This window comes from Lycorma delicatula, chromosome 2 (assembly GCF_047948215.1).
Source record: "Lycorma delicatula isolate Av1 chromosome 2, ASM4794821v1, whole genome shotgun sequence".
NCBI classification, from domain to species: domain Eukaryota; kingdom Metazoa; phylum Arthropoda; class Insecta; order Hemiptera; family Fulgoridae; genus Lycorma; species Lycorma delicatula.
This window is the reverse complement of record NC_134456.1, coordinates 211,517,070-211,540,633: the sequence shown is the minus strand read 5'-3', so window position 1 is coordinate 211,540,633 and position 23,564 is coordinate 211,517,070. Positions and strand designations below refer to the sequence as shown.

At 31.8% G+C, this 23,564-nt stretch overlaps 1 protein-coding gene across 1 annotated transcript in view; it reads right to left on the bottom strand.

Moving 5' to 3' along the window:
• Positions 1 to 23,564, bottom strand: part of LOC142320360 (PDF receptor-like) — a 1,017,753-nt gene that overhangs the window by 307,824 nt on the left and 686,365 nt on the right. The window lies entirely within an intron of this gene.

The window sequence follows — 23,564 nt, the reverse complement described above, 5'->3', positions numbered from 1 at the left end:
TTTAGCGAAAGATCGGATCGGTACGTTTTACGGTGGATGAGTGCAATCAAAAGATAGGACTAAACGATTTAATTTCCGGATGATAAAGATCCGGTCGATCACGCGAGTACCCGATGCGTTACACAGTTAGCGCTCGACCTGCTGATACGTGACCTGCCGTCTGAATCGTGAAAAATCGGGCAAGCGCTTGCCGAGATATTACGGTGGCACCCCATCAAGCCTGTCCCCAATTTCCGAATGGGCCCCGGGAGCATTGAAGATATTATCATTCGACGGGTACCACTGGAAGTGAATGGAGTATTAGCGAGGGGTGTTGAAAAAATTTTTCAGAGCGCTAGGACCGACCGTTTTCAAGATAATTGCGATTTTCGTCCGAAAATTAGGATCCGGTTAAAATGTACTACATATTCTCAAAACTTCGATATATATATATATATATATATATATATATATATATATCAGGGAGGTAGCTTCCTGAATAGCTATTATTTAGTTTTTGGTTGGGGTTTTTTACTACATTTGAACCTATTTGTTTATATATATATACGGTATATCGATATATAATAATATAACATGTATACACCTTACCACCATGACACATGTACTAACGAATCGGGATTTTCTGCTAGTGATAGGTACATTCCGGTGCTAAGCTAAAGGGGACGCACACACAGACACATACAAATGTCGTTTAGCATAAAATTACCCACAAAAATTGCTGTTAAAATTTAAATTCAATCTATTATAAATATATTTTTTTCGTTGTTCATGGAGTGTAAATAAACCTTATAATTTGTAATATTTTATAAAATAAAAAGGAAAAACCTATATACAATACAAAGGCAAAAATATAAACAATTAAATAAATAACAAATAACATAAAAAAATAAAAAAATGCTTATTTATCTATTTATGTAAACATTTTTTAAAAATAATTGGTTTTTGTAAATATTTTTTGAGCGCTTTAGAGGGTCAAGGATGACCTCTGGTAAAGCCCATCAGGGCTAAAATCAGATGGGGTATATGGGGACCGGATTTCTCACAAGCCGGTGACTTCTATGAGGGTCAGGATGAAGTTCTTACATACACACACGCGCGCGCGTAGAAAAATTAAATTTAGAAATTCTCCTACCTTGAAATGATCTATTTAACGGTATAAGATTACCACAGTTCATACACCAAGCGGCTACTAGAGCGGGAGAACTCAAATATTTTAAATGGAAAAGAGTGAGATTATAACAAATTATTTTAAAGAACTGAAGAACAAAACAAATTGAGGTAAACTCTTCGGGCTATTTTAACATTAACCGAAATGACGGTCGTTTAATATTTTTCACGGCTAGTTACGAAAGTGGCGTAAAGTTCTTCCCAGAAGAACATTAATTCTCAATAATTTCTTGATATACCAATAAGGTAATGCGGTCTATCATTAATCAGCCGGTTATTACAGATATTGTTGGAAGTAGGATAATAGAGTGAATAGAATATCTAAGATATGAGGAGAAACATAACATTTACGTCTTTCGTATTATGCAATTCTTATCGGCAAAAGATCATTGAAACGCCGCGGAAAAAAAATTATGGGTAATGTGAATAAAGCTCGATCTGAAGAATCTAAGTGTTGTACTAGAGACGGATGTAGATTTTACGAGAGAAAGGAATAAGTAAAAGCAAAGCTTTATGTAAATGCTGAGACTTTTACAGGGGTATATGGATATCAGAATTAAGTACAATGCTTATAATTTTAAATAAAATTCTAATTTATATACATATTTTTGTATTGTATATTTTATAAGATCTAGGTCTAGTCGTTTATTAACTTTTACTGGAATAGCAGAATTTTTCATTAGTTTATATTAGACATTTTACTTCCTTGTACGAAGCAAAAGAAGTATTGTGATCGCGAAAAATTTCGGTTTTCGGATTTCAACCGAAATATCCATTTTAATCATCCCTGAATCTACTTTGACTAGTTTCGCCGTGACGTCTGTACGTACGCATGTATCTCGCATAACTCAAAAACGATTAGCCGTAGGATGTTGAAATTTTCGATTTAGGACTGTTTTAACATCTAGTTGTGCACCTCTCTTTTTAACTGCAATCGTCTGAAAGAAAAGTGTCCAAAAAAGCCCAAAATCCAAACAAAATTGGATTTTCAGCACATAACTTTAATTTTTTTTTTTAAATTTAAATATATTGATTTATTAATAATTATTAACCTCTGATTGTAAAAAAATTACGATAAATAGTAATTCAATAATAATAATAAATAAGAAAAAAATCAGAAGTTATTAATAAAATAGAATTTTATGTACTTTTCATTTTAAAAAAAATGCGATGTAATTTAATAGGGGTACAAGGAAGTCATGTGATGCCAAAATCAGATTTTTTTTAATAAAACATAATTTTACTGCATTTACAAAATAATAATTACTGATATTTTAAATAAATTAATAAGCAAATATTTCACCTGTTAAAAGTATGAAAAACATTATAGCTTCGGGTACTTTCTCTAATAATTAAAAGAATAATACATTTTAGATGAAGTAATAAACGAAAATAAATATACAAAAAGGGGAAAAGTTTTTCCGATATTGTTTTTTATATTATTGTAAATAGAGGCTACGAATGATATTAGTTTTTCATTATAAATGGAAATAATCAAAGCTTGCATGAATATAAATTGAAAATCTACAGTACACTTACGTAGTAAAAAAAAATAAATAAATACATACGAGAGTATGTATTTTCCATTATTTATTTCCAATACAGCGAAACACATCCAAATTTTAAAATCGCTAAAACACAGCCTACCTTTAAAAAAAGCTTTATTTAATCTAATTTATAGTAATTAATATAACAATGATTTGTTTTTAAAAAACAAACAAAATTAGGGGCTTAATCGTTTTCGTGCATTAGAGCGTGGAGGTTCGTTTAAATACTAAGTAAAGCAACATTTGCCGTAAAAAAAACAATTTCCAGGATAACATAGATTGCTTATCGCTCTTATAAATTTTATTTATAATATAGTCAAAAAGGTAGATATGAGGAGAGAATTTTGAAATCCTACTAAATCCCTCTCGCTTGAGCCTAGAAAATTTGGAAATAAAGTTGGATTTAATGAAAAAACCTTTTGTGAATTTTCCAACTACATTACGCTGAAAATAAAATACGATAAGCGGAAAAGTATACACGATTCTTAGAAACAGATTGAAGTATCAAAATAAAAGATAATAATATTAAAAATAATTTTGTTTATTTTTTACTAACATTCCCCTTTTCTAGAGAACTTAAGAAATTGGTATGGGCTGTTACTCTCAACTTAATTTATTTGCAACTTCTTATCTCTTTTGCTCCGATTTTATCGATTGAGATTGTACTACCTAGAATTATCTAAGAAATGTTTATTTAAAAAATGTGTTCCAAAAATAATTTTTTTTTTTTAAATTAGAAAATTACATAACTATCTGAAGAAGTCTACGTCGACTAGACAACGATCTATATAGACGAAAACGTTAAATTTCTTTTAAGAAACTTTTGGTTTATTTATTTATACGTTTTTTATATATGTTATAAATAGTAGTGAGATCGATGAGGTTTGAACTCTGATAAAAATCATCGATTAATTACTCAAAAGGAATTTATTATATCTGGAGCTCATATCTAGTGAAAAATCAAAAAAAAAATTTAGCACTTATTTCTTCACAGAAGTAAAAAAGGCGATTCATATCGTGAGACGCTGATTGTTATTCTTGAGCTGTTAAAGAATTCTGTGTTTAATGAGACGTCTTTGTTTCTGAGGAAAGCGGGGAACTTTCTCGCTACGCTCATCAGGTTTGGTTACTTCGATAAAACCTTTCCCAAACAGGTAGGATGCCGAGAAACAACCGAACGACTACCGTGTTCATCTGATTCGGAGAATTATGAGTTTTCGGTCCTGGAGAATAGTCAAAGATATAGGTAATTTCCTGCTTTACGATTAGTAATAGGAGACGCTGACTTTCAGTCCACTTGAGGTGTGAAGAAATACGACCTGTTAACCTAATGTTACCTCGTATATCGAATTAATATACTGCATATTATCTGTGACTTTCGGTTAATCATACGATTAACTCACGCTTGAGAAAATCAAGTTCCTACATTATATACATATAAGTTATAAGTTTAATAAAATTCAGTACAGGGAGGCCGCTTGATAGATATCACCTCATATTTCAAAATTCATTAGTTTTAATGAGAAATAGCGATACTTATAAGATACATCGAACGCTGCAGGTTTTTTCGATAATTAATTTACACGAAAGGGTGGGTAGTATTTAATTGTGAATTATATAATGTTTCTCTGAACGCAGTAAAGTAGTAAGACCTTTCAATACGTTAGTGGTTACCGCGCAATAAAGCCGAACGTAATTAGTGACTGAGGTCAGAATTAGTGCAGATTAAACCTGTACTGTTAATTCGTAACTAAAAGCACTTAATACCGGCTAATGAAATGTGTTAACGAAGATAGTATATATATAACATAAACACAACACAGAGTTACTAATCAATTGTTAATGAGGAGTTACCTCGTATATGATGATATCATGTGTGTCCATATTTAAGGAAATTTACCAAAGCAAAATCCTTACTTAAACTGGAAATTCAACATATAAATATATTAATAAAGTTTTGTATAATAAACTTTACAAGCGACAGTGACATTGTTTTTTTTTATTTACTTCAGTTAAGAAGTTGTAATTATATATAAACTATTTAAACTTTATCCTTTCGGTCGCGTGAAATATACGATGAAATAAGTAGAATAAAGAGATAAGTTGTTCTAAAATAAGCCAACCATATGGAAAGTGTAATACGCTTTTAGTGAAGGGGTCATACTTATTGAGAAGCACAGAGAAAATAAAAATATTAATCGTTAAAAGTTTAGGTTAAAGATAAATTATTCTGGTAGAAACCAACAGCTAGGTAAAAACATATTTGAAACGAGGTTATCAGAAAAAAATATGAAAACCGCTCTAGAATCTGAAGAGGACAGGTAAACGTTGTGATTATATTATTCTTAATGCTAATATGAGTGTAATCGATACAGAAAATAATTCTTATTTACGTCTGAGTAACTTCCTTTTTATCAACGTTTCTCAAACGTTGATAAAAATATTAATTTATGAACATTTGTATCACTTAAAACTACCAAAATGTAAATATAAAAAAATATCTTAAATTTATACATATATATATGAAAAACGTTTTCGGAGATTAAAAAAATCTTTTTCGGCACGCTGGAAGGCGAGGAAGATTTTACCGGTGCTAAGTATGGGATAAAAAAGATTTCCACCTTAAAGTTAAGAAAAATTTCAAATTTACTCAATTGAGTAAATTTGAATTGCAAATTTGAAATTTGAAATTTGCATGTGAAACTTTTTTCACATGCAATGTTGCATGTGAAAAAAGTTTCACATGTTTAGCATACGACAAGCCCCATTTTACAATCCCAACAATGTTTTGCTCATCCCTTGCCATAAGGATTGGTCATATCAAAAATTGCTACAGACAAAAGTTTTACGTAATACTTACAGGACTAACAACCACTTAAAATCGATGCGATACTTTGCCTATTAATTAAAGTATGATTTTTTTTTGCCTTCGAAACCCCATTTTTTCAACCTCCTGAGCCAATGGTTGGTGAGATAAAATTTACTGAGATAAGTTTTAGGCCCTTATCCAAAAGGTAGAAGGAACTTTAAACGATTTCGATATTTTACTTAATAAGAAAGTTAGAGCGATGGCTTTGGATTTGATCTTATTTAACGTTAACACAATTTTTTTCAAATGTAATGACCTATTTTGGACCCCACGAATGAAAGGAGCGGAAAATTTTACATTGAAATTGTGTTCACACATATGATTTTGGACCTTTTTTGAAGGTATACGGCTTACCATCAGTAATAGTGTTATACGAGTTACACGTTTTTGAAGGTCGTATAATATTCCTGTAATATTTACATTCTAGACCATTTATCTCGCAAACTATCCGAAAGAGCAAAAACGACTTTACACTATCGTATTTTAACATTATTAACTATTATCGTTGTTATTATTCGTTATCGTTATCCTTATTTTAATATTTTTTAACTTTTGCTTCAGTGGTTTGTAATTTGATGTAATTTGTTTTTATAAACAAAATAACAAAGGATTATAGGGAATAAAGTATTAAATAACATTTGCAAATTAACTTTTTGACAAATTTAAGGTTACTTCGCACAGTTATAAAAATGTGGTAATACCCGTCAACTCCCGTAGTTCTATTATTTAATCGAAATATAATAAAGTATTAAAATGATTGAAACGATTTCTGTTCGATGCTTAACGGAGGGTAAAAGTTGCATTAGGTACATAACTGGTTCGCGTTAGCAATTCTCATCTTGAAAGTTTAGCCTCTTTGTCAGCGTTGCACTAATATTCTCAGAAACATACAGAAGACAGCACATGTTAGTATCCTGTTAGTCGATGTAAAAAAATTAATTATTCTTAAGTTATTTTAATTCTATTAAACGATTTATAATTTTAAATATTTATAAATACCGGTTAAATTCTGACCCAAACCCAGCCACGGATGTTTTGCCGGGACTACCGGCAGCCACCAAAGGTAGCAGAGAAAAACAGCGCCTGCAACGGACTGATGACACGAATAAAGCTGAAATGCGCGATTACTACACCGCTACCGATTTGAAAATCATCACTTTAGGCTGCAGACATTAATTACACACTCTTTTCGGCCCAATACCCAACCACGAACAACTCGTCACAGATTAGTCGACCAAAAGAGATTCATCATAAAGAACATCCGCCTTATAACTCTTGAACTTATTACCATCAAAATACAGTAACCGTCGAAGTAAACAGAGCCCAACTCGATAAACAAAGTACAACGACTAACGAACCAATTACGCGCACACAATAGATCACTCAAACACAACCACTCCCATCCCCCCGACAGAAATGTAACGCCCAAAAGCAACACAAACAATGAACAAACGCCTCTAAAAAAAAAAGAAACTCCAGAATAACTATTACACTCGCTACCTTCCATCACACAGTTACAATACCGCCCTTAATAATCTCTCACACAAGCAGCCACAGAAGTAATGGAATTTCAACTGACCCGATGGCTAGGCATCGATCCCGCACTAGGAAACCCCCATCCCCCGATTAATCTCCAAGCAGAACACACAAAAAACACTGATATATGTCGGTTTATAAAACACACAACGAATCCGATTTAATTATATTTTATACTTCTGTATTAATTTCTATTTATCGTTTATTAGTATTAGGTTATACAATCTGATTCGGTTTAAATACCGTTTCACCCTCACGGTTTACTTTCCCGGCAAATATAGCTAGAATAGCCACATTAAAGGGGAACTATGGTGATGATGTTAAAGACGGGCATCGGTTTTCATTCCAAATCATTACGTTTTAAGATCCAACTAAATTATGTAAAACAAAAAAATATTAGTTTATATGTATATCCGTACTACGTTTCTAATAACGTGTGCACAATTTACACTAAAAAAAAATTTGTCTGGGATAACACAAATGTATCCTACAAATTTGAAAGTAATCGGTCGGTTGGTTATTGCGTGTTTTTTTTTTTAACCTCCGGGACCACCGTTATGTATTATTTCAGAGGATGAGATGAATGACAATTTTTGTAGCGTGTGAAAATGCTACACCTTACCGGGATTCAAACTCGGGACCTCCGGATGAAAGGCTATATATGAAAGGCGACTATATATATATATATATATATATATATATATTGTCGCCGAATGGCTTCGACGGCACGTGGCACTTACCAATCTTATGGTTGCTCTGAAAAGGGCCATCTTTGTCGTCGATTGGCTTTGACAGTTCGTTGTAATTGCTAATCTTGGTGTAGCCCTGAGAAGAGGTGTTGTCGTCGAATGGCTTCGACGGTTCGTAATCCATAACCTTGTGGTGGCCCTGAAAAGGGCCGTTAGTTGCCTTAGTTCTGAGGAGAAGCTGGTTTCCGGTGAAGTCAGGGAGTTGCGGCTCGTCCATTGAAGTCCGACCGGGCTTTCCCTCAACGGCAGTTGGGTCCCCGCTACAGTGTGGCAGTGGTGGCTCCCAGTGTCCCGCAGTGTCGGGTCGGCGTCGGTCGTCCTTCGCCGGCACGGCCGAGGCGGTTCTCCCCGAGCGGACCCACGCTGGGGCGGCTACTGCTGCCGTCCGCCGGCCAGGGCGATGAAAGCCGGGCGAGCTGGAGCTGGAGCGGGAGGGTAACGTCAGCGTCCAGAGACTCCCTCCTCGGGCCGGCCAGGCCTGCTGCTCCGGCGGGGATGTTGGCATCCGCCGGGAGGTCGTTGAGGCGGAACATGGAGAAGTTCCCTGGCCGTTGAGCCGGCCAGGGAACTTCTTCCATGTTCTTCTTCTTTCTCTTGGTCTTCTCCAGGTAGTGATCAACGATGAATAGAAATTCACTCTCTGCACGCTCTTTTATTGAAGCCTGAGAATGATGGGGCTGCAGCGCCGCTAAGGTGGGAGAACTACGCGGTGGGAGTGATGCTTGTATCAGCGTGTCCGTATACTGTGCGCCCCGCTCACATCGTTGCTACCGTTATCGCTCGTTGATATTAAATTAGGCATGTATGTGGTAACTACATGTATATATATATATATATATATTTATATATATAAAATCAGAGATGTGTTTTTTATTTTATTTATAAAGGCAAGGCATTTTATTAATCTCTGAATATTAATTCAAGATTTCGTAGCGTACCAAGGCACGACTCAAGTAGCTTTAGTACACCGATTTACATAATATTGGTAAACAGTCGGATTCCTAAGTTATCCTGGAATTCATTCTGTTTATAAAGATAATTTGTACGATAATCACTTTAAGGCTGGTTAAAACTGGCCATTGCTACCATCGCTTTTGATACAAACATTAAACAGGACTGCGCGACACAAAGGTTTCTCGAGTATGACTGAGGTAAATGAGTACAAATTTATTTTATACAGATATATGAATTATCAATTAATGGTTGATAATTTTATTGAAGAATAAAACCGTTCGTTAAAATTTAATATGACTACGACATTCTATTTAATTTTATTAAAAATTAAACATTTTTAGGATCTAGTTATTATACCTATAAAATAAATAACTGTTAAACACAATTTTTAGACACTTGAATACAACTCTTGCTGATTTTTTTGTTGTTGAAATTTTCATTATCTACCTTATATTTTTAAATGATTTATATGTAATAACTTTAAAATTATTTACTAAGATTAATTATTACTGTCATCGTAGTTAGGTGATATATAAAACTCATGCGGATTAGAAATTCTATTTGTCATTAGTTAAATTTTAATTATTATAATTAGATGATATAATTATTTTACGAAAAATAACCTGTACACAATAAAAATTTATATTTATTTTTATAATTATTCAAGGTGACACCTTAAAGTTTTAAAAAAATTATCATCTACTTAATTTTTAAAAATCAACATTATTTAAATGGTTTTTAAAAATACAAGATTTATTATAAAAATAATGATTATACTTTTGGGGTACCCATGCCGTTTTAATACACCTGCCATATGCACAGACAATGATATTGTAACAGGACCAATACAACGGATCAGGGTAACAGATTCCTTCCAACTAAGAAGAAAGAAGGAGAATATACCAATGAAAAGAAGAACCCAGAAGGAACTAAAAGGGGTTCTTTTCTCAGAGTAACAGGTCCGTTTAACAATCTGTAATACAAACAATGGCACCTCCAAAAGCTGCTGTTCGATCAGAAGGGTTACCAGAGCGGAATAAGAGTTTATAGACAAATGTAAGGGCGCGGACGATGAAATTATTACGCTTCAACAATTAAAGGGATGAGGTGGGTACTGGTTCTGCAGGCCTGGGGATATAAATATTGCCAGGGACCGGTGGAGAGGATCAGTAGTTTTACGAGGCCGTGTTCGGCGTAGTCGTGAAAACGAGTGATAACGGAGTAATTTTTCAAGTACGACTTCGACCCGGTTGCGTTGACGGCGACATTAGTAGGCGTGTGGTAACAACGAGTGAAGAGTACGTCACGAGTATTCCGTCGTGGATAACGGGTGAATGCAGGAAGTTGTTCGGTGAGTTATTGGTAAAATTTAGTGAACGTGAAAGTATTATATTCATTCATAAAGTGTACCATAGTTCTACTGTAAACAGTAAAAGTAATAAGATTTACAGAAAGTGAAGTGTAAAGAATTATTTTATTGTCATTCTATATCAGTCATTTTAACATTGTTTGTAAATTGGACTGTGTTCTAGTTTTTATAATTTAACTGTTATTGAACAAATCTCCTTTTTATTTAAAAAAAAAAAAAACAAAAAAAAACAAACACTATTTACTGTATGTTATAAATACTTATTGTCATTATTATTATTATTGTTATTATTTACGTTGTTTGTATATCTTTAGCGTTATAAACTGTATTTATACGAAAGTTTTACGTTTGTTAGTCTCTTAACATCCTGGTCGAACGGCGAACACGCGAAAATATTGCTGTAAATCAAAAATTCTTTACGGCACTTTATATTTATCTAAGTTTAGAAAATTTTAAAGTAATATACAGGATAAAATTATTGATATTAAAATATTAATCGATTTTATATTCAAGTGATTTTTTTTTTATAATTTAAAAGAAAAAGCCCCTACTCGGACCACATATATAAAAGCTCTTATATAAGCTCTTTGCTCAGTTGTTTGTATATATACACACAACACACACACATATATATAAAAAAAATAAAAAAACGACTAAAACTTGGAAAATCTGTCAGTTTTTTCTTTCAACAATCATTTTCCGTATGTGAAAAATTATAATTGACAACAGCCTTCCCAAAAATAAATTTACCGTCAATATTTACTCGTCAATTTCATATAATAATTTATTTTTGAACTTCAAAAGTTCAACATATTATTTCACTGAAGAAACTTTTTTCCACCTTACTGTATTATTTCGTATATGAGAAGTAATAAATGTCATTTTTCATGAAGAAAAAAGATTTCAAATTTTCCCAAGAATTATATTTAAAATACAATCAAAGACTTTTCTTTTAAGAAACAATATTACTCTGTGTAAGTTTTAAATAATAGTAATTACACAAAAACCCTGATATGACTTCATTCCGATCAACGCGTACGTAATCTCATTTGTTCAAATAATTTTCATTAAAACCTGAGATATGAATTACTTTTTATTTATTTAGTATCGTTATGAAATTACCTTAATATTGGGTTTATATTTCCAACGCCTTATATTAATTTAATTTTATACATTCTCTTTAATTTTATAGTTAATTGTAAATATTTTGATACCACCCTCTGATCAAGGATTTACTCTCTCAAGGGTTTCACTTGATTCATCCAAGTAAATGTATCGGGTTGTTTCTTTTTTATCGGTAAAAATAGTATACCTACCCATTCTGACGTGATCTATTTAACGGATTACAATGAACCGACTGGAATAAAAAATTTATTTATTTTATTCATGACTTTAACAATTTTAAAATATTGCTTAGTTCATTTTTAAATTAAACAGTTTTTGAGCAGTAAATATAATATGAATACGTTTACAATTGCAATTTTTTGTGGCAGATAAAAATTTAAAAACAAAGTCAGGCTAACAAATATTAATTCTTAAATTATTTACACTTATCAAATTTTAATTCGGAATCAAATATAAAAGAAACAGGGAACAGGAAAGTGGTGGTTCTGAAAATCATATTGCATCCATTTATATTAAAAAGAAGGTATTACGCTATCGATTTCTAACTGTTAGAAACTTGTTATAATATTTGGTATTCTTACGGTTTTTGTTATTATTATTAATAATATTATTACTGCATTGAACTCATTTTATTACAAATGAAAAATAATAATAAAAAAAATCATAAGGTTACATCACGAGATGAAATAAATCCAATCATTTTTATTAAGAAAGATTTTTTCCTTTATCGGTGATATTACATACCCTACGGCAAAAATATTCAATGACTATTCACTGATCACATTGTTATTTTTACGTAGGATTATTAGATTAAAATAAATTAAAATATTATAAATTATACAATGACGCAAATAATTTTACTTGTCAGAATTTCCGAGAATTATATTCTACTGTTTTAGGAAAAGGAAAATGTTAAAATTCATTTGCTCCCGTTTATCCACAACGTCACAAAACTAAATCGTAACCGGCAAAAGTTAAATTTAGAATATAATATCGTTAAACGGATTTCGGGTGGAACGAATTGTGGACAACACGCTTAGAGTTTGGACGCAAAGAGGTCACCAACTGTATTCAGTTATTTACTCGGTTTAACCTCTTTTGTTATAATTAAATTGACTTCACATTACAATAAATTTTTTAAGAGAACTTTTGAGCGCCATAAAAAAATTTTGTTTATAAAAATATTATGAATAAGTAGATTTTATTATTATCCTCAAAAATTTTCAAGTCAAACGGTAAGAAAACTGTAGTAGAAACATCGATGATTTTTAAGTCTTTAGAAAAGTACTTTCTTGAATCTGCCTGAATTTGTATGTTCAAGCGTTGCTTCACCAAATACAGCGATTTAGATATGAAAATCCTGTGACAGTTCTTAAATACAATTGATCGTTCTATTTAAAAAGTAGAAAAGTATTTTCAGTTTTTTTTTTTAAGCCGGTTTTATTATTTCATTTTTTCTGAGGACGGGTACCTGAATTTAATTTTAAGAAATTAAATTTATAATGCATTTAATATGAAAAATTATTATCCGTTTAATATGATTAATATACATGTTATAGAAAGTGTAGGGAAATAATCTGAAATTGCCGGCCTCTGTGGCGCGAATGGTAGCGTCTCGGCCTTTCATCCCGAGGTGCCGGGTTCGAATCCCGGTCAGGCATGGCATTTTCACACACGCTACAATTCATTCATCTCATTCTCTGAAGCAATACCTAACGGTGGTCCCGGAGGTTAAACAGGAGGTAAGAAAACTGTAGTAGAAACATCGATGATTTTTAAGTCTTTAGAAAAGTACTTTCTTGAATCTGCCTGAATTTGTATGTTCAAGCGTTGCTTCACCAAATACAGCGATTTAGATATGAAAATCCTGTGACAGTTCTTAAATACAATTGATCGTTCTATTTAAAAAAGTAGAAAAGTATTTTCAGTTTTTTTTTTTAAGCCGGTTTTATTATTTCATTTTTTCTAAGAGGACGGGTACCTGAATTTAATTTTAAGAAATTAAATTTATAATGCATTTAATATGAAAAATTATTATCCGTTTAATATGATTAATATACATGTTATAGAAAGTGTAGGGAAACAATCTGAAATTGCCGGCCTCTGTGGCGCGAATGGTAGCGTCTCGGCCTTTCATCCGGAGGTGCCGGGTTCGAATCCCGGTCAGGCATGGCATTTTCACACACGCTACAATTCATTCATCTCATTCTCTGAAGCAATACCTAACGGGGTGGTCCCGGAGGTTAAACAGGAAAAGAAAAAAATAATCTGAAATGTGACGAATTTTGTTCATTTTATTTTTCCTTTTTATTTTTTAATTAGCTTTCCAGCTAAAGAAAAACAGGTATAACATACAATCTTTATCGTGGAACTCAAAATTTTGACACTATAATGCTGCGATAAAGCCCGAAGAACTACGCGGCAGAAACTTCAAGAATGATCAACAAAGGACTACTAGAAAATCTAGAAAAAAGAAAGGAAAATTATAAGAAAACTTTTAGGTCCTAAATTTCAAAATAATCAGGTAAAATTAATTCCAAATAACAAACTTTATAGTAAATAGGAAAACTGTCAGATGCGATAAGGAAAAGACGAATTCCATTTTACTCCCCTTTTGTATGAATAACGGTAGATCGACTAAACAAATTTCTGATTTCTTCCAAAGTAAAACAACTAAAAGCAAACGGTTTGCACAAGTCCAAGAAGACCTTAAAGGACTGAAGATAAATAAAAAACTATAGGAGAAAGAGAAATTTTAAAGTGAATATTTAAGGATGAAAATAAAAAGTTCCAAAAAGCTCCAAAACGTAAGAAAAACAGAGTTGAACTTTTTCAAGAACGAAGGAAGGAAATACCAGAAAGAATGAAGAGGTAATGGACAGATAAAAAAAGAAACAGTAAAAAAGAAACGACCGCAAATAAATGAATGATCTAACGTGTTCCAGAGTGTACTATTCGGAGAAAAAAATTATCTTTTTATTTATTACAGATTTTTAACAGACCTTTATTTTCTTCCTAAGCATAATAGTAGTGCAAGTTGTCCCCTCAAATAAAAAAATAAAATAAAATAGAGCTATTTTGGGAGCAATATTGGTGGTGAGGAAGCCCAAAAAAGTTTAAAAAGTATCGATTATTTGGATTTTTGAAACATTTTTAATGTATATTTAACCTCTTAATAATAATATTACAATAAAATTTCATCATAATTCACCCCCTCCTCAAAAAAAAGTATTTACAAAGTAGAAGTTAGTGGCAGATTCGACATAGAAGTTTTTAAAAGTAAAGTTACAAACAGAGACTGATGGAAGAATAATAGAAAAAGTGGGTCACACTCTTCTTAATGGCCTATACTTAATGCACTACCCATTTCCCAAAAGCTTATTTAAAAGGTGCGTGAGTAGTAGCCGCATACTATTATGTGAGTAGTAACTAAGTACTGAGTGAATAGCCATAAACAGAGGCCAAATTTCAATTACTTTTAAAAAAAAAAATGATTATTTAGATGTTTTTTCACGTACGTTAAGATTGTAGAAGCCTTAATGCTACTTCACGAGTAATGAGATTGATTTTCGTAGCGAAATTTAAGCTCCACAAAGTGGCAGTCCTGCACACATGCAAATACCAAGATGTGATGTTCTGCTTTAAAATATTAAGCAATAAATTACTGAAATTGAAAATTAATTTTTTATTATATATTGATTCTATAATGAATTATTTAAGAACTGAAAAATATGCCCGTCTAGATGGTTCATTGACATATAAACAATACCATCCACATTCTCCATATGTTGAAGAATTCGGTACGGGTGCAGAAATTATAAATGCTATAAATCAACCAAATTTATACACTGTTCCTAGTGATAGTTTGTCTATTCGTAGAAAACTTTTCAGGGGAAAATGGGAGAAATTCAACAACATCGGATTTGGTAAATTTTGCGGTGCCTTTTTATTCGGTGAGATTAAGTATCTTTTAAACGGAGAGGAAGATGCTAATACTAGAAATGTGGGTGTAACAACAATTATGAAAAATGTGCTTTCAATTTCTTGGTCTTCTATTTCATTAGTTGAAGGTGCCGGTTGGGTAAAAGGTAATAATAAAATTTATATAGATGTTGATGGTAATTTTAGTTTGTATAAACCTTTATCAATGTTGATGGAGTTTGCTGAAGATTATAAAAAAATCATCGTAAATACTGGACAACAATTAGTATTGAAACGTAGTATTAACGATGAAAATGCGATAGTCGCCACAATTTCAGATTATAAGTCTAAATTGAAAATAACTGAAATCAAATGGGATGTACCTAACACATGTAAAATCTGCGCCTGAATTTCAATTGGAATTGATTAAATTGAAAGAAAAAATAAAGAAGTGTTTATACCATTTAGAAAATTGGAAATTCATCAATATCCAGCTGTTCCCCAAACAAAATTAATAGAATGGAACGTTAAAACATCGTCGCAGTTACAAAAACCGGTTATGTTATTTTATGTTTTAAAACCGGAAGGAAAGAAAATGCTGTTAAAGATATGCCAAAATTTGATTCTTGTAAAGTGAAAAATATTAAAGTGATGTTAAATTCAGAACCATACCCGTAAAAAAATTTAAACGAAAATCAGACCTGTACGTTTACAGATTTTCAAAAATCATATTATAAAAATGCCGAGTCGCCGTACACTTTTTCCAATTTCAAAAACAATTATCCATTATACGCGATTGATTGTCCGCGTCAAGATGAATCTATAAAAATTGGCGAGTTGATTTGAGAATTACAATTGAAACTGAAGATTTTAAGCCCAATACAACAGTATATTGTTTATTAGTACATGAGACTATAATCAGTTATTCACCGTTAACTGGCGAAGTAAAAGAAGGAGTATAATTTTATTACTTATTTTTTTCTGATGGATCAAAGGTCAGATGTAGTAATATTATCTTAAATTTAATTCTTATCACTTTATAAAAACAAGAATAACAATGAAACAATTAATTTTTATTAATATGTATAAGTAAACAACAACTATTACATGTACGTATTATATGTACATATAAAAACGACTAATTATTATTCATTTAATGATACATCAACATATTGTTTATTTAGAATGAATGATTGACAGCTATTGCGGGCAATTCCCTGACGTCATCTGCAACTGCACTGAACACAAAAGAGAATACATTAACCTGATAATATTGCTTGCAAAAGTTGAAGCAATTACTTGATACATTAAAGAATCATTATCAGTTGTCGTCATCGAAAACTGCACTGGACACGGAATGGGATACATTAAACAATCATTAACCTGAATGATGCTCTCAAAAGAGTGCGAGAAAAAGGGAAATTTCCAAAAGGGAAAAGGGAAATTCCCACGGGGTCAAAGGTCAAGGTTGCGGGTGAAGGAACCAATCCCACTACAGTTGTCTACTTCCAGTGTCAAGTCGATCGTGGTAGTCATTGTGTATTAGTTTCGTTCGCCTTAGTGTCGGTTAATCACCTACCGTAGAAAAAATATCGATCAAAGTTACGCGATTCAATTTTGTTTTCTTTATAAAAAAATCAGCTTCCGAAACTTATGAAATACTGAAAGAAGCATTCAATGAAAATTGTGTGTTACGTGCTACATGTTTTTGTTGGCGTGCCGGATTTTTGACCGGAAGAGAGAGCATAAAAGACATGGCAAAAGCGAATCGACTGAGCATATCGATTATCGACGTTGTGATGAAGCTCGTTGTGTTCACTCAAACCTCGTTGTAAAAGATCGTCGTATTGGTGTGCGTTAGTCGGGGGAACTACTACACATCTCAAACAGCAACACCCGGAATATTCTGAGCGAAGAGATGCACATGAATTGCGTGCATGTCGTTGGATTTGAGCCTTAACGCTTGACCAAATGCAAAACCGCATATTCGTCGGCGAAGAATTGTTGGCTCGTTACAAGAAGGAAGGAACACCCTTTTTGTATAATGCGGTATCCATTGATGGGTCTTGATAGTTCCATTATGACCCGAGAGGAAACAACAAGATTCTAATAGAAGTCATCTTCTTAACCGCCTCCGAAAAAAAGCGAATGGTGCATGAAGATCGAACAAAGTAACGATGATAATTTTTTGATCACGAAGGATTCACTTATCGACATCATAAATCTACAAGGACGACTGTAAATTCTTTTCCGTATATAAATGTGCTAAGATAATGCCGATTCTCTTCAAGAATAAACGACCCGGAAAAAATTGAAGAACTTCTGTCGTATCACGACAATGCACACCCCTATATCGCTCAGATAGTTTGCGAAATTTTGAGTGGAAAAATATTAACGTTTCCCACCACCATTCAGCCCAGATCTTACTTCTGGCTGTTTCCAGGGGTAAAAAAAGATCTGAAAGGGCGAAAATTTGAGACGAATCTACAGATCGTAAAATGCGTGGAGGCGATATGCAAAGTTCTTTTGAAAGATGGCTTGGATTTCGTGATTGAAATGCGAATCAAGCGGTGGAAGCAGTGTTTTGCACTTAAGGGAGACAATTTTGAAAAGTAACATGTTAATGTAGATTCAAAATACAGTTTTTTTACGAATTATAGCCGTTTACTCGTTAAATTTTGGAGAGCTCTGGTATAATGTTTGTATGCGGAGGATTTTACGTAGATGATAGCGTTTGAATGTGTCCAACGAAGAATACGCGCGACATAAATACCTGTAATCAATAAAATATAAAAATTAAAAATTACTGTTCTCGCCAAGAAGTCAAAATAGTCGTCTACCGTCAATAATTTTTGTATGAAAATGAGCGATTAAGTTACTTTGCCGTACTTATTTGCAAACATTATTAAATATTATTCGGTCAGGCTCAACATTTTTTCCTTTAATTTTTCGATTGTTAATAATACGGTTATAATTAATTGTATACTTTTCTTGTCATCACGTCCAGTTCTAAAAATAATTTGTGAAATCTTTATTTTGAAATGACGGTTATTATTCATTATTAGAACATATCTACCTAATAATCTGTATTAAGCGAATTGAATTTATCAACATTAACGTACACATAATTATTGTTGATTTGGTAATATGATAGTACCAAAATTACGATAAAACCTTCGGAAAATTACAAATTTATCAGATTTTTTCTATTTATGAAATTTCTTTAAACAGAATCAATTATATTTAAGCAAATTGAAGATTAAAATTTTCCCCATAAGGAAAATATCTTAAAGTAATATTTATTTGTTAGTAAAGATAAATCGAGTGAAAACATCTAGAAAGCTTTTGTGAAGATAATGACGCAGAAAAATATATAATGATAAATTCCATTGTAGGAATAAGAAATAAAGGTAAAAATACATTTCCGTTATTGTAGAGTTTTATTATAAAGAAATAACATTATAAAGATCGTAACTAAGTTATAGATTCTGCTTTCAAAAGCGTATGTCAGTTTCTTCTTATGCTTTTTGTTGTCTACTGATAAAAGATAATTATAATGAGCGAAGCAAGTCTGCTAAAATTTAAACAAAATACGGAAAATAAAATAATTACACGCAGAAAAACTAATCGATAAAATATAGTAAATGATAAAAGGAGAAAATTTCTCGAACAAAAGAAAAACAGCCTTTTATACAAAAAAGAGTTTATGTGCCTTAATTGGTATATTTGTGCTTAATGAAACTACTCTTTTTGATATTTATTAACAATTATTCAAAATAATTTTAGATTTATATTGTTAAAACAATAGAAAGTAAGTAGATGTTATGCTTGTATACGCGCAAAATTTATTAATAAAAAGTTCAAAATAAAACTGAATTATTTACGTTAATCTACTTTAGGCTTATGTTAATCTACTGAAACCCATCTTTTCTGTTTTGATAAAAGTTGTAGGGGTAAAATATTTTTATTTAGTAGTCAGGAAACAGCTGACAATAAAGTTTTAATACTTTCCTGGCGAACCGGCATAGCTCTCTAGAGATACGGAAAATACGGTTATCAATAAAAAAACTGGGTATAGCTTTTCGCATTTCTCGACGATTTCATGATCCAGGGACCCAAAAAACGAAAAAAGTGGGGTTATTTTCTCTACATACGTAGGTGATAGCGAGTTTGAAGCTTAATAACTTTTGACTGGATACACTGATTTTTATAAACTTTTTTACAAAGAAATATATAGGGTAAGTTTTTGGTAAAAGTTTGGGGTCAATTTTCTCAAAACTGTGCAAACATAGCCCCACTTTATATTGCGATATTCGTGCATACATACCTTGCCATTTAAAAAAAAAATTGACCCAAAATTCCCTTCTTTCTCAAAGATCACAAAAAGCTATCTTTTTATTTATTTCTTATTTTTTAACAAGATCGTTTTATGTCTTTCTAGGCATAACAGTAGTGCAAATGAACCACTCCCCAAAAAAAATATAAAAAATAGTTTGGGGGTAATATCTGATTGGAGGAGCCTATCAAAGTTTATAAATAATAAACAACGGTTTTATTATTTCATTTTTTTAAAACCTTTTTTTGTTTATTTCTATGCTTCATTATTTTTCCACTATTTAAGAATAAATAACAGATGCCAAGAAAGTATTTCAACTTTTGTCATCTTTTATCTGATTATAGGTAAAAATATTTTATCCTTACAACGTTTAACCGTTCTTCTATTATCAGCCGGGTTACAGTTACATAAATTTAATTAGTATTCTTTATCTTACCTCAGCATATGAGAATAATTAAATTAATCCAAAAAAATTACAATGAAATTGTAAATCGTACGGTAAGAGTCTCGCAGATAAAAAAATTATACTGATATCAAAAAAGGTGAGAGACTACATTTCTATTATCATAATCTGTATTAATTTAGAATTTTCTTTAAAAAAAAAATAAATATCAAATAAATAGACAATAGATGTACAATAATAGATAATAAAAAATGTTTAAGCGTTCCATGATGGTACACCAATATATAATACGAAAGGTAAAGTCGATAGATGGGTGGAATATATTGAAGAGTTATACGGAGGAAATGAATTAGAAAATGGTGTTATAGAGGAAGAAGAGGAAGTTGAGGAGGATGAAATGGGAGAAACAATACTGAAATCTGAATTTAAGAGAGCATTAAAAGATTTAAATGGCAGAAAGGCTCCTGGAATAGCCGGAGTACCTGTAGAATTACTGCGCAGTGCAGGTGAGGAAGCGATTGATAGATTATACAAACTGGTGTGTAATATTTATGAAAAAGGGGAATTTCCGTCAGACTTCAAAAAAAGTGTTATAGTAATGATACCAAAGAAAGCAGGGGCAGATAAATGTGAAGAATACAGAACAATTAGTTTAACTAGTCATGCATAAAAAATCTTAACTAGAATTCTATACAGAAGAATTGAGAGGAGAGTGGAAGAAGTGGTAGGAGAAGACCAATTTGATTTCAGGAAAAGTATAGGGACAAGGGAAGCAATTTTAGGCCTCAGATTAATAGTAGAAGGAAGATTAAAGAAAAACAAACCAATATACTTGGAGTTTATAGACCTAGAAAAGGCATTCGATAACGTAGATTGGAATAAAATGTTCAGCATTTTAAAAAAATTAGGGTTCAAATACAGAGATAGAAGAACAATTGCTAACATGTACAGCAACCAAACAGCAACAGTAACAATTGAAGAACATAAGAAAGAAGCTGTAATAACAAAGGGAGTCTGACAAGGATGTTCCCTATCTCCGTTACTTTTTAATCTTTACATGAAACTAGCAGTTAATGAAGTTAAAGAACAATTTAGATTCGGAATAACAGTACAAGGTGAAAAGATAAAGATGCTACGATTTGCTGATGATATAGTAATTCTAGCCGAGAGTAAAAAGGAGTTAGAAGAAACAATGAACGGCATAGATGAAGTCCTACGGAAGAACTATCGCATGAAAATAAATAAACAAGAACAAAACAAAAGTAATGAAATGTAGTAGAAATAACAAAGATGGACCACTGAATGTGAAAATAGGAGGAGAAAAGATTACGGAGGTAGAAGAATTTTGTTATTTGGGAAGTAGAATTACTAAAGATGGACGAAGCAGGAGTGACATAAAATGTCGAATAGCACAGGCGAAACGAGATTTCAGTCAGAAATATAATTTGTTTACGTCAAAAATTAATTTAAACGTCAGGAAAAGATTTTTGAAAGTATCTGTTTGGAGCGTCGCTTTATATGGAAGTGAAAGTTAAACGATCGGAGTACCTAAGAAGAAAAGATTATAAGCTTTTGAAATGCGGTGCCATAGGAGAAAATCAGGTGGGTGGATAAAGTAACATATGAAGAGGTGTTACAGCAAAACAATGAAGAAAGAAGCATTTGGAAAAATATAGTTAAAAGAAGAGACAGACTTATAGGCCACATACTAAGGCATCCTGGAATAGTCGCTTTGATATTGGAAGGAAAGGTAGAAGGAAAAAATTGTGTAGGCAGGGCACGTTTGGAATATGTAAAACAAATTGTTAGGGATGTAGGATGTAGAGAGTATACTGAAATGAAACGACTAGCACTAGATAAGGAATCTTGGAGAGCTGCATCAAACCAGTCAAATGACTGAAGACAAAAAAAAAAAGAAAAAAAAGCGTTCCATACAATAAGCAAAAAATAGAAAAAAAATTTACAAAACTCTTATCGGCCCGATTTCATTTATTAAACAAACTCATATAATTAGCAGAGGTAGTGTAAAGCTATTACCACAATTGGTTAAATTTGACAATTATAAATTTGCTGTCACAAATTACCATCTACTAGCGTTTATAACTTATTAGTGATTCATCTTTTCTTCAATTACTTAGTTTCGAAAGTAATTTTCACCTTATATTTCACTACGACTCATATTGTCTTTAAGTATTCAAGATTATTTCAAGTTTTTAACTTTTCAACATGATGAGAATTCGGTTTTTCATTGAATGTATGTTTAAACGCAATATTTTTACGATATAAATAGAAAAAAAATCAAGTAAACGAGTTTTGCGTTATTCTTTCATATGCTGATCTTTTTGTAGCTACAGATGTATTGATTATTTATTTACCTGGTCTTACTTCGTTAATTACAGTATTTTTTACATATAAAAATACACTTTAGCGTAGTTTTTTGACGTTGAGAATGTGTTATGATAAAAAAATGTGATATTATCTATCACATTTTTTACATTTTTGCAGAAATAATACAGTTCTTATGATTATTCTTTATTTAATAAATGAAATCGGGCCGGTAAGAGTTTTGTAAAATTTTTTTCTATTTTTTGCTTATTATATGGAACGCTTAAACATTTTTTATCTATTGTATATCTATTGTCTATATTTAACATGATTTTTTTAATACAAAATTCCAAATTAATGACGGATTTTGAAAATATAAATGTAGTCCCTCACCTTTTTTGATATCAGCATTCTTCTGTTATATATTTTTTTCGAGGGGAGTATTCTTTTGTTATCTCTTTTTTTTCCTGTTTAGCCTTCGGTAACTACCGTTTAGATAATTCTTCAGAGGATGAATGAGGATGATATGTATGAGTGTAAATGAAGTGTATATTGAAACTATATTTAAGAAAAAAAAATCAAAATTTTGGGTCGTTGTTCACCCTCTCTAGTAAATAATATTTTTTTGATCACAATTATACTGTATTTAAAGTGTAATTACTAAAAAGTCAAATTTTTTATAATATTTAGATCTCATTTTCCCGCCTTGCTCGACAGCTATTGAACTTTATAATAATAACGATGTTATAAAAATCTCATACGACAAAACAGAAATGATACCTTTAGATCCATTATGTGTAAATAAAATAAACAAAAAAAGATTGGAATCTGGCGAATCGCTACTAATGAAACCGTTTATAAGAATACAACAGAACCGATTACCAGTTTGATGAAAAAACGTAGAATTTCCCACTTCGTATAATGAGAATGCCGGAAAATCGGTTATTAAAACTTGTAACCAGAGCGCTTAGTGTGGAACCTGGCCGTAGATATATTATAGAAATTAAGAAAGACCTGAAAGAGATCGGAATGAAAATCGAAGACGTAACAGGTAAACCGAAACTTAGAGAATTTTTACACACCAAATATTTTAAATGAATAAAATGTTCAGAAATCTGAGGATTACAGAAGAGCAAAGAAGAACAATATCCGAGAATATGAAGAAATATTTTCAGAAATAACGAGCCAACAAAATCCAAAGAAAACGGACCAAAGATTGACTATAGTTACTCTATGCGATCAAATAAATAAAAAAATCATTCC